The following is a 12,596-nucleotide window of genomic DNA, read 5'->3' as shown; positions in this document are numbered from 1 at the left end:
CTTTAAACAACAATCCAGCATGGGTGGCGGGGGGGGGGCAGCGTTCGGGATTCAGTTGTCTTTGGCACGCATTATGCCAAACGTTAGACGACCTAGAACTGCTCTAAGAACAGTCATATCTACAGTCATAGTACAGTACAGTTACATCTGTCTTCTTGCACGCATGCCCTGCTGGTGTTCTTCTTAATGTGAAAGCAACGCATAGAAAACTGCCGAGCATATACCGCCTTAGTGCGGTTAAGCAGATATGGGGCTTCCGAGGTGGCCCTAGTGATCGCGGGGTGATCCTGGCTAATATTCTAGCGGATGAGATACGACGCGGAAAAGGCGCAAATGACCGTCCTCAAGAAGGAGGTGTGCTCGACGTATATGACCTGATGGCAAGTGCGATAGAAGACTGTAACGAAAGGCAGATGGACGTTTTCGCTTATCCTCGACATATAATGGACCGGAAGAGGGCATGGTGAGATAAACTCTTAACTTACACAGTTCGTAACTGGTCATGTTCCCGAGATGTGTAGATGCGAAAGAGGATGCGAACCACGCGATCTTTAATCGTGGTCTGCACAAGACAGTAGAGTGCATAACCAAAAGCCCTGAAGCGTTGGAGTAACAAGGTGCAGGTAGGTGCAAAGAAGCGAGATTGGAAGTCAATAAAATATTCCACTGAGAGCCCACCATTGCACCCAGCCTCAGTGAGGTAATAGGTAAAGCGTGCTTGCGACGGTCTCGAGGGGAAGAGTGATCGACGAAACGTGCGTGGGGATCGTTTTAGTACATAGGCGCCACGGACGCCGAAACCAGCACGCTGTACGGGCGACCAGTGAAAAAATTGATCTTTGAGTCTCTGTTTTCTCAAACAATGCAACTTTTTTAATTTCGAAATATAAAAATGGTTTGATCTTTAAATGTACGAAATGGTTTGTGAGGCGAATGTGCCTAAGGAACGCCTACGTTAAGAAGAATGAGTTGCTTTTAATGAGCAAAATTTATTCATTAATCGCGTAACACATATGGACTAAGGTAAGTTTCTTTTGATTAATTTTGGACAAGTGCACCGAAAGCAAGTAAGAAAGTTATATTCGGAGGGCGGCTGTATCTCGCATACCCACCATTACGCTTTTCGGATTCTGGTCCGGTGATGCTGGTGTCTATCATATCATTTTAAAATTATCCCATTTTTAGCAGATAATATATCTTCATTTGAAGAATGTACAAAATAGTTTTAAATACTCTGTCTTGTTTGCGTTGTGGTAAATAAGCGCAAGTCCTAAAAAAAGTGAAAAAAATAAGATTTAACTTCTTGTAATTTTGTGTGTGTGCCTGGTCGATTTTTTTCATTTTTGCACGTAAAGAGTATGGTGTTTCGTTAAGTAATTGTGGAAATTATCAACCGTCTAACTTTTATCATTTCTAACAAGCAAGTAAAAAGCAAAGACCCACAAATTTTGGTTTGGAAAAACGGAGTTGCCTTCAGTTTACGCTTCCCTGCGGGCTTCTTTGCTAACAAATTTGACCCATTTACAACACCAATCTGCGTATAAGAGCTTCCAATGTTTCTACTAAAATTTGAAGTCGATATCTACATTTTTGCGACCAGGAGGATGCCAATAGCAAACGCCACACAGATGGACAGATACAGCATGTCATGCTGATCAAGGATATATAAAGTTTATAGGATTTCTAAAGCTTTCTTTTGGGTGTTACATACATTATGAAAAAGAAAACGAAGTGGGTATACCCGCACTTTTCCGATGGGGGTATTAAAAAGAATCGATTAACAAAAGTCTCTCATCGCTTTTATCGCCCTTAACCGAATTAAAATTACTTATTGCAAACTATTGGGAAGCGTGCCTGCTCAGTAACGGATAACGACACTAAATCAGTGACAAAACATAGCAAGAAAAATTCTACGAACAACAAATTTAAAATCGAGACAACAAAACCGTGACATAAAACTAACAGATCAATTTTGTCTTTATGTTGCTTAAAACATGAGTGTGTGTGCTTATGTGCTGACGTTTAATGAAATTACAGTGAAAAAAAAGCAGCTAAACGCTTACAATCTTACACAAAAAGCAAAAAAAAAAAAAAAAAAAAAAAAAAATGGAAAACCGAACAAGAGCCTGGCATTCAATACAGTAGCATTCGCTGCAGTTATAACAACTGTAAGCGAAGCAATGAATTAACAGTTTTTTGATATAACTGTGATTTCCGAAAAACAAAATAAAATCAACAACAACAACAACAACAATCGCAAATAATAGCATCAATAACATGTTAAGTTAAGCTTTGAAATGACTGTTCTATGAAATTTTTGCGGAGAGAGAGAAAGAGATAGAGAGAGATAGAGAAAGAGCGAACGAGAGCAGAAGAAAAAAGTAGGAAATTTGCCAGTAAACCGTGGTGAACGAAGCGATTATCGTGTTTCATTCGAAAACAGAGCAGAATCCACCAAAATTAAAAGCACGAAATATCGAAAAAAAGCAACAAAAACAGCAAACAGAAAACTGTAAAATTGTAACAGAAAACCCAATGAACTCCACCATGGGTGGCACAGCAAACCAAATACATGACAACTGCCTGCGCGTTTTCTTTTCTTTTTTTTTTTTGCCTTTTTGTCGTTGCTTTGCTTTGTGGTTCAATTTCCAGTAAAGTTTCGTTTTTTTCTTTTTTTTTTTAAGAAAATCTTAACAACACGGCAAAAGACACCGAATGGCCTGCGGTCAAAAACATAACAAAAATTGTTATGGCATAGCATCCTTCTTCCTAACTGCAACAGTAATAATAGCAAAGACACAATACACGCGCGCACACACACACACACACACATATTATTTTAACTATAACCTGTAAAGGCTGGGCTGTTAAATCAAAAGAAAAGAAAAAGCAAAAAAAGACAGAGAAAACACATCATTTGGAGCTAAACCAACAGAGGGAACACTTGCCACACATGTGCTGGGTAGAAAAAACGCGAAAAACTTATGTGTATCCTGAACCACATACAGCAAGACTTGGGTTTTCTTGTTCAATAACAAACGATGCCAATATAATTAATATGCTGCAAAGATTTTTATGACAAGCGACAAGGGCAGGGCAGGGTTGCCGTTCAAGCACACGTACGTAAAGAGAGGAAGAGATAGAGAATGAGATTGGCAGAGGGAGAATACGGATATAATGAAAAGCGAACAGCTGCTTGAACATTCAACCAAAAGAAGTCTTTGTTTTTATTAACGTTCTTGCTACTGTTACTATTTGTTGTTGTTGTTGGTTTTGTATAAAAGGAATATACATATATAATATATACATACTTACATACCATGCCAGCAAACTAACGGCTAACGGCTGCTGCTGTTTCCGCATCTCAATGTCGTTGTCGTCATCATCATCGTCGTCGTCGTCGTCGTCATCATCATCATCATCATCATCATCATCATCATCGGCGAAGGAATGCGCACACGATCGCGCTGCATTGTTGTCTTGTATGCAAGAGTTTTTTTTTCGTTATGTACATAGCAATAATAACAACAACGTTTGAACAAAATCAAGCGCCGTCATTAAGTAAGAAAAGAAAAAAGAAAAAAGAACAGACCACAAAATAACCTCCTAAGCCAGTCAAACCGCCATCTAACTATTCTCAGGCAACTTGCTAGCCAGTTAACCAACCTTCAAATTCAACCTTCTTTACTGCACAGTAGTGCAATGGTATGTGCTTTAGATTTTTGCTGATACAACGATTATACTGTATAAGACTACTATGCTTGCTTTTGTTGTTATTATTATTGTTGTTGGTGTTCGTATTATTACAACAGGAGGTAATCGCCAGTCGGTTAGGTAGACAGGCAGCTAAGCAACGAGTGCCAGCCTTGGCCTCTGCTGTTACAGTTGATTTGTATCTATTGTGATCTCTTATTCCACATACCGAGCAATATTGCCTGCTCCTTTATTCCTTCAACCCCTGTTTCTCTAGTCAAGGTTGTTTTAATGAATTTTATGCAATTCTTTTTTTTTTTTTTTACGCTGGCCCACTGCTGGTCCATTGCTCTTTTTTTGAATAATCCACTAGTAATCCACTTGGTTTCGACATTTTGCATTGTGTTTGCATTTCCGCAATTGTTGAACATCTGTGCAAAACACTGCGGTGTACACAAGTTCACACTCCAAAGCAGCAGAATAACCAACCGTTCAACAACTCTTATAATAAATAAAGCTAAATGCACTTATTTCAGCTAACATTGCCGCTGAATAGTATAACATTACAATACAATATTTTGCAAAATGTATATGAATACCGTAGACTGCGAATAAATGAAGATGACAACTACAACAGTGCTAAGATTAGTTATGACACGCAACATTCTGAATGAAGACGTCATCAAAGTTAGTCTCCTTCAATGACTTAGTGGGTTAAGGGAGCACTCAAGTGTAAAAGTCTCAATTAATAGCAAACGAGCAGTACGATTAGATTAGCTGCCGTGTCAGCACTTGATTTCAGCTACTACGTAATCACAGCTGGCTTTGAAGAAACATTATTTAGTTAATAAACAACGAATTCATTTAAGCTCTTATTACTTATTGTGCGGGTGTTAGCTTTGACAGACTTGACGAAGGTGGCTTATGCGTAAATTACCGGCAATCCCAGGATAAAAACAAGAACAATAAATCTCTTCCGTCCCTTCTTTACTTCTCTTAATTTAATCTTGTACGAAAATCAAAGTTGTTTGTGAAGGAGTGATATGTTTACTTTTAATTCTTTTTTTTTTTTTGTTCTATGGAAACGCACAACTATAGAATATTTCTATCGTTTAGTTATAATAAAAAAGATTCTTTTCCTTTGATATTTATTTCACTCTCTCTTTAGGCGAACGAAAATCGAGTTTCAATTCTTAGCAAAAAAAAAACTAAAGCAACTGCTTGCTGACAGATTGGTTGAAATAAATGCGGATGATTAAAGATGTACATTTGTGCTATTGTCGTTAATTAATAAGTACATAAATAACGATTTAAAGGTTTTTTTAGGCGACGAAACATGACTTGAACATGTTGTTAGCGTAATAAATACTATTCTCATTTTATTAAAAACTTATGCTCAATTTTCAACATTAGATCAGCAGCTGTCAAAATCTAAATATAAATACATAAAGAATATACATATATATATATATATATATTTCTACGCTCATATGTATGCGTTTGTGTATACCTTATATTGATAAATAAATTGGTAAAATTTATGGTCATTGGAACAAGTGGTGACAACTAGCATTAAGAGCACCTTAGCAGAAGCATCATCCCGTGCAGTGTAGAAGAGTGGACGAACAACATTTGATCACAGCAATTAACTGAAGCAAATAAAGGCAAGCCCGTCAAGTTGAGGCCAACCAATAAAGTGTAAAGTGTTTGTGGAAAGTTTTGCGCATAGATATGAATATGAAAATGAAAAAAAAAGCACTGTTTGCGCGGAAGGAAAAGTCATAAAATCGATTCGGGCACTAAATAACTGGCCTGTAACACATTCTAGCCTCTAATCGTAATTGATTAAGTTCAAGAAGAGTCAAATGCTTACTTTCGCTTTAAAAGATCGGTTTCCTGAAACGATGAATGTCTTCTCTAACTTTGTGCAAAGCGTATCTTTATCGTAATCAAGTAAGAAAGGAAATAAGTAAAAGAACACATCACATAGTAATTCCTGCACATTGCTATCTAACTATACCCAGCCACTTTGCCAGTCAGTTAACCTTCAACTTGCAACAAATTCAGTCTTCTGCATTACAGTTTCTTCGTGTGACATAATTGGACTACTAAAGGTAGGACATATGCTCCATCTGTAAAATAAAAAATCTATTCGATATCTGTTACGAATAAAAATAGCTATCACTTTCAGATATTCTTAAATATTCTAAGTAATCTCTATGTAAGAGAGAATTTAGCGAAGATCTAATCAACTTAAGAGATATTCGGAGGTTCGGAGAGTCTTTCAAATGTTCATACAAGGATTTAACGCATAATTCTTCCTAATGCATGTTTTCTCCATGCATTTTTGTTGTGATGGTTTTAAGTGATCCTTTAAATATTCCCGAACGATATCCGCAAAGGGTGAAAGGAGATTAAGTCGGCTGAAGGGGCCTACAACGTTATTTTGTCTCGGAACAACGGTGTTATCGTTTTGGCCGCAGATATGCCGTATACGTGCAAGGCTGTGACTAAGAGAAAGTAAAGATATAGGGAATGCGGGTGATCGCTGAGATTTAAATTCGCCAATTTACGCCGACTTGGTGATCCGGACTCTTACCTATTCGGGTCTTACTTGGGTGGCGCCTTTCGAACTTGCTTCAAAGTTCAACTGACGTTCGTTGCCTTTTTTTTAATAAAAGTGCGGGATTTTTTGCAAGGATCAACTTTAAGCGACTTTATAGGCAATGTTTAGCAGATTTTTTTGAAACAAATTTTCACCTGTCGTTGACACCAATTTTAACTTCAAAAAATCCTACGCGCTTTATTTATTAATGATTGTTGTACGTTATTCAGATAAAACTTCGCCATGGATGGCCAAGAAAACAGGAAAAAATTGGGCTTTTTCGCGGTGAACTCTTTGCCCTCATACTGTTTTTCCGTTTTCTTTAAGTACTTGAACAAAATAGCAAGCGGCAAAGAGTAAGCAGAGTGTGGATTATTTGGGCTAAGCCAGAAATATAGTCATTTTCCTGCTTTATTAATAAATTTCTTGTTGTTTGCCGCTCCCATAACATTTGCTAGCCAGCCTTTGGTTATTTGATTAACGAAGAAAGCCATTTGTTAACAAATGTATGTCAGTAAACATGACAAGTTCGGCACACGCATATGTTTGCAAATCAGCTATAATTGATTGACTGATTGATTGATGGCTGCAATCTATAAATGAGCAGGTGATACTAGTTGCCGATAACTTCAACATAATTTTCGTATAATTTACAAAAATTGAAGGAAATCTATCCGTTGCTGTAAGTAAATATTTATTTAAGATAAATGAATTATTGTAATTGTATTGTGAATCTTTCTTCAATCGGCTCTCTAGTTAGCATGTGTTGCGAAGAGAAGGAAAGCAACAAGCATACAATTACAATTGATTGTTAACTTTTGAACTTTTTTTCCTTTTAGCTAAAGGTGCATAAAATTTGTCAAAGTTCAATAATTGTCTTGTCACCCATGTTACGACTACATGAACACTAGTAGATAAAAAATATGCCTGCAACACGAATATCTTTAATATCTTATATACTAACAAGTTGAAAACATATACACATGCAGCCAGTCAACATATCTTCGAATCTCGGTTCTCTTTGTGGACACGTATTTTCCATACACCTTCATCTCGCTAACTCCACCATCGGCATCGGTCTCAGTCTACGACAATTAACAATTGTGTGATGTCTCCCCTCTCGGAAGAAGAAGGAAACAAAGACAGAAACAAACATAGCGTGTGAATCTTGCATTTGGTCTATACTATGATAACATGAACGAGTCTCTGTTTTGTTTATATTTGTTCATGATAACCCCGCAAAATTTACAAGATTATTTAGTTGTATTGCGAGATAGACAGAGAAGAAGAGAGTATAGCAACCAGCGTAAAAATTAAATAAATTTGTATATTTATGAAGCTAAAGTCAACCGTAGACAAATATGGTAAAATAAAAATTTATACAAATTATTTAACGTTAGAGTAAAGACGACGGATTTGATATTATTTTTTTATTTTATTTATTTATTTTTTTTTTTTGTAAACGCATATACACTACATATGGATGTAAGCAATATTAGGTGTAATACCACTGCGTAAAGCATATTTTAAAGGGACATAAAAATTTTCATTTTATGGCTGCCATTACTGAATATAATGAATATACTGTTACCTACTGTTGGTAGTGCACTTTGGCGTTAGGCGTGTTGTAAAGGCGTATACGGTCAGCAGATCTCTAATTGCCTATTTGCATGCGGTAATACACAAACGTGTATTCACTTTGTTGTCCCCATACTTGAAAGTGTTCTGTTTGTTCTGACACTAGAGGCAACATTTTTCGCTTTAAGAAATTAAATTTATTCACTATTAATTGCGTAATTAATGATTGCTTGAAAAATGTCCGGCATGAAGCATGCAACGTATTATTTAAAACGTCCTCCTAGAGTTAGGCAAAGATAATTTTTGAAGAAAGGGAGAAATAAAGTCTAAGACTAAAATATTAAAGCACTAGCATCCAAGACTTTATTGAAAACTTTTCCCGCAATTGAGATTCGACTCCACGACCATTGAGTTGTTAGTCGATCACTCAGGCGGATATTTGGATTAATTGCGTTTTAGTGTAGTTTGCAAATCATTCCACATTATTTAAGAGAATTGAAATAAAAATGAAAATTATTACAAAAACAAAAAACCATCCACTTTATTCCTAATGTCGAACAAGCTTCTTCTTCTTCTTCTATACGTCATCATGAAGAGCACATTCTCTTGTAAGTTGCAAATTAGTAGATAATACTGTTTATTATTAGTACTGCAATAATGAAATAAAAGCGACAAGTGTCTACTGTAGTAAATCAAAAGTTGTATCTTGATATATATGAAATTCAACTATAGAGTTTTAAGTTTGCTCTATTCGCATCATCGAAGAAAATTGTTTCGATCTTTTTTTCAAACTGTTACACACCGAATAGTACGGTTCTTCTTACTTACATAATGATGATGCATTTTTCTAGAACGTGTGAGAGTGAACTCAGTCTTCCTCAGACTTCAATAGAACGGGTTTTAGTCGTAAATTTTATGCATTAGTATTAAATTTGCTTTATAATATCATTAAATATTAATAGTTCTCTAACAAATTTTTGGCAAAAAAACATTATTTTAAATGCAACCCGGATATGAGATAAGCACTAGTGCTAGTGCTTGTTTTTTATGTGTACACGAGTATAATTTCTTACAAATTGAAATTATGTGTCGTGGAACGTAGGAGAGAAGTACGACGGCAGTATCAAGCAGAAGTGGCGGGGGGGAAGGAATTTGTTGTTTATCGTCAGCAGTTATATACATAAAAATCATGGTAACCATATTAACACTAGGTTGTCAAATAAAATTGATGTGTTTAATAGTGCAACCACCGTAATAGGATTTGCAAAAGCAACAGCAACAGACAGAGCAATAGCAAAAAAAAAAAAAAAAACAATTTTTACAACTACAGCATATGTGCTTGGACGAGCCAAGGCTACTGTTGCAACGAATTTTATATCAAAAATTATTGGTAGCAAGAAAACATTCAACTGCACTTAAAATAGAATAATTTCAACAGCAACAACAACAACCAACTCAGCGTTAAACACATATTTTTTCATACAAATACGTACGCGTGCATGTGTGTTTGTACATACATATATATATATATATATATTGTATATTTATGTGAGCACGTATGCGACGGTAAATATGTTAAATATAATAGGCTTGAAAATGTGCGTCGCAAGTAAACCGCCTCCAAGTGCTACTTTTTTAAGAAAATGTTTCGTATTTTTTTTTTTTTTTTGATTTGTTTGTAAGTCTAGCAAGCGGCATCCGTAAGCGATAGATGGTTTGTAATCTTGTGCATATAATATTTGTATGGGTGATATTGAGGCTTTGGGTAACTGCTTGGCAAAATTTTTTAATTAAACTAACGTTCATCATAAGCCAAGCTTGAGCAATGCTACAACACCGACTGTGTGACTGAGTGGAATGGTGAGACAAGAGTTAACTGCAGCAGCACCAGCACCAGCACCAACAACAATTTTTACCGGTCGAAGCGGTTGCCTAGCTGTGGGCGACTTGCTTGTTAATTGTGTAGGTGTTCTAGTGAAGATGCCTAAAGTGAGGCACTTACTGTTTTTACACGAAAATGAAAATAAAATATAAATAAATAAAAATTGAAAAAAAAACGAATAACTTTATGACTACTGCACCATGAACTGGTTTAAAGCATCGATACAATAATAACAATCAACGGAGAACAACGGCAACGGCAAGAGCAGCAGCAGCAGCAGCATCTTAAACTAAAGGCTGTTGTTAAACATTTTCTTTATGCAAATTTCCTTTCAATGAATTAATAGACCAAAGGAGAAATTCTCTCTGACAGCTTATGTTTAACATTTAAATAAATTAACCTAAAACAAAAGTCATATTAAAGATGAAAACCAAAAAAAAAAAAAAAAAACAAAAACGAAGAAAAGTATGTCAGTTAGTTAAAGTCCGAGTTAGTACATTGTAATGATTTTGTACCAGATTGATAGCTTGCGATGACGATGATGTTGATAAACAATTCGAATAGAAAAAATTTTGTAAATTTTTTAAACAAATTTTTGTTTTTTGTTCGACTCCATCATCAACATCATGTGTGCATCAACAGCTGACAGATGCCCGGTCTTAACAACGACATTTACAAGTATCCTCTTATGTTTCGAGCTTGGATGGCATACTAAATATGGTGGATTAGCGTAAACCCCAAAAAAGCACTTATTTGTTATATGTTTAGATGCATAAATATATATAAATATACATATATAACTAACTGCATGCATAAGGTTACGTATAAGCGCGCATGACAACCTGTGGTTAGAAAAAGTTAACTGAAAGATTTGCATGCAAAACGAAATTCATATTTATTAAACAAAATTTGTGTTAGTTTTATTCTTGCACGCGCGCGATTTTCTTTACTCTCCCTCTCTCTCTCTCTCTCTCTCTTTCTCTCTTTCTATCTTTGTCTCTTCCTTATCTTTTCGCCTTTATTCATTTAAGAGAGGAACTTTTAAAAAAAATGAAGCATAAGAAATGAATGCCTGAGTGAATGATGTGGGGTGTTTCGTACGGCGGGTATGCCTTTTTTCGTCCGTCTGTTTGTCTGTCTTTTATATGACATCGCATGCACTTACTGCACATCAAGACAAACAAAAACTTTTTATTATTAAGGCTTGGACAAAGTATGAAAAAGCCAAATATTATCTGAACAAGACGACCGGTCGATCTAAAGCGAAACTTGGATGCCCTTCAGGTAGGAAATTTTTGTGGAAATTTGTACGCCTTTTTTTATCGCTCATTCATTCGACAAATACGCTGATTAGTTCAAAGCAGGTAAACAACTGTTTCCAAACATTAATAATCGAATGTTTAGAGCGTAGCAATGACGTCGAACTTTCCTTTTCCTTTTCTAAAGGCCTTGGAATTCAATTCTGTAATGAAATATATATATATATAAACCCTTTATATTACTATAACTTGAGAAGAAACTCAGTGTAATTAGATTATAACTGTTGCGTTTAGATATGTGATTACATAGCTTTAATTATTTTAGATCAGTTCCTTTCAAGTGCAGCAGTGCAACGCTCAAATCTTTCTTAGCTTTGATGTTCCACTTACCAAGAGCTATTGCTTCAATATATTGATTTTTTTTGAAAGATTTTGTGAAGAAATAAATTCCTATCAATTAGTAGAGCACTGAAGTGGTTACGGCTTGCTGGTGACCCTCTATTTTTTCTTAGAACTCTCAGACACCCATGAAATTTAATTTAACACTGAAATAACAATCGCTCCTCGAAGACATCTATCTATGAATATCGATAGTCGAGTTGATGGCCATAGGTTTTCGTGTTGGGTGGCTGATTATGCCAACCCAAAGCTTAATTTAATTGCCGTCTTATTATCAAACTCTACTTATTAGTTCGTAACTTCCAGTTCATTGATGTTCAATACACTGTTACGGATATATCAGAATTTTTTTATTTTTCCAGGTCTCAGGAAATGCAAATGTCGTTATATTATTATAAAATGCACGTTTTTGACTGCAAACATTGAAAGAGCACCCGTTTCACCTCCAACATGAGATTGATGGAGACATTTTTTTTCGAAGCAAATAATTATTTTCCCCGGTATAGGTAATGATTTAGTAGAATTTTCGAAAATTTCTTCTTTACCAATACGGCAATAAACTCAGTCTGCCTTTTGCTTTATTGGTGAATTATTGAATTAAGGAAAATCGTACATCAAAAAAAAAAAAATCGTTTTTTCGGAAATTGTTTTTAAAAAAAAGCTCTGGCACAGAAAATATCAAATACACCATAATCATGCAAGCATAAAAACACAGTTACGTTGTTGTATGTTTCCAAAACAAATCACAACAAAGCATAAATAAAGCAACAACAATCTCAGTCGAAATTGTAAGCAACATGCAACATTTATGACATCTAACCGACAATTTACAGTAATAAACACAATGGCCAGGAAAAAAAAAAGCAACGCAAACAAACAATAGCAATTATTGACATTCTGTCTTTCCCCATACAGGCACAAACACTCACTCACGTGGAGACAATTGTACAAATCCACGACGTGTGTTGTTTTGTCGTTTTTTTTTCTTTTTTCGACATTTAATTTTTTTCTTTCTTTTTTCTTGCAGCGAGGGTATGGGGCAGAGGACAGGGATTTATAAGAACAAAAAAAAAAAAAAAATTATGCTATATGCTCTCCATTAGTTGACCGACCGATCGTTCGACCAACGACTGATTCCTATATTATATGCCATCACCACTGACACTCGTGCATATAAAGA

Source organism: Glossina fuscipes, unplaced genomic scaffold (genome assembly GCF_014805625.2).
Source record: "Glossina fuscipes isolate IAEA_lab_2018 unplaced genomic scaffold, Yale_Gfus_2 112, whole genome shotgun sequence".
Classification (NCBI taxonomy): Eukaryota; Metazoa; Arthropoda; class Insecta; order Diptera; family Glossinidae; genus Glossina; species Glossina fuscipes.
This window is presented reverse-complemented; position numbering follows the sequence as displayed.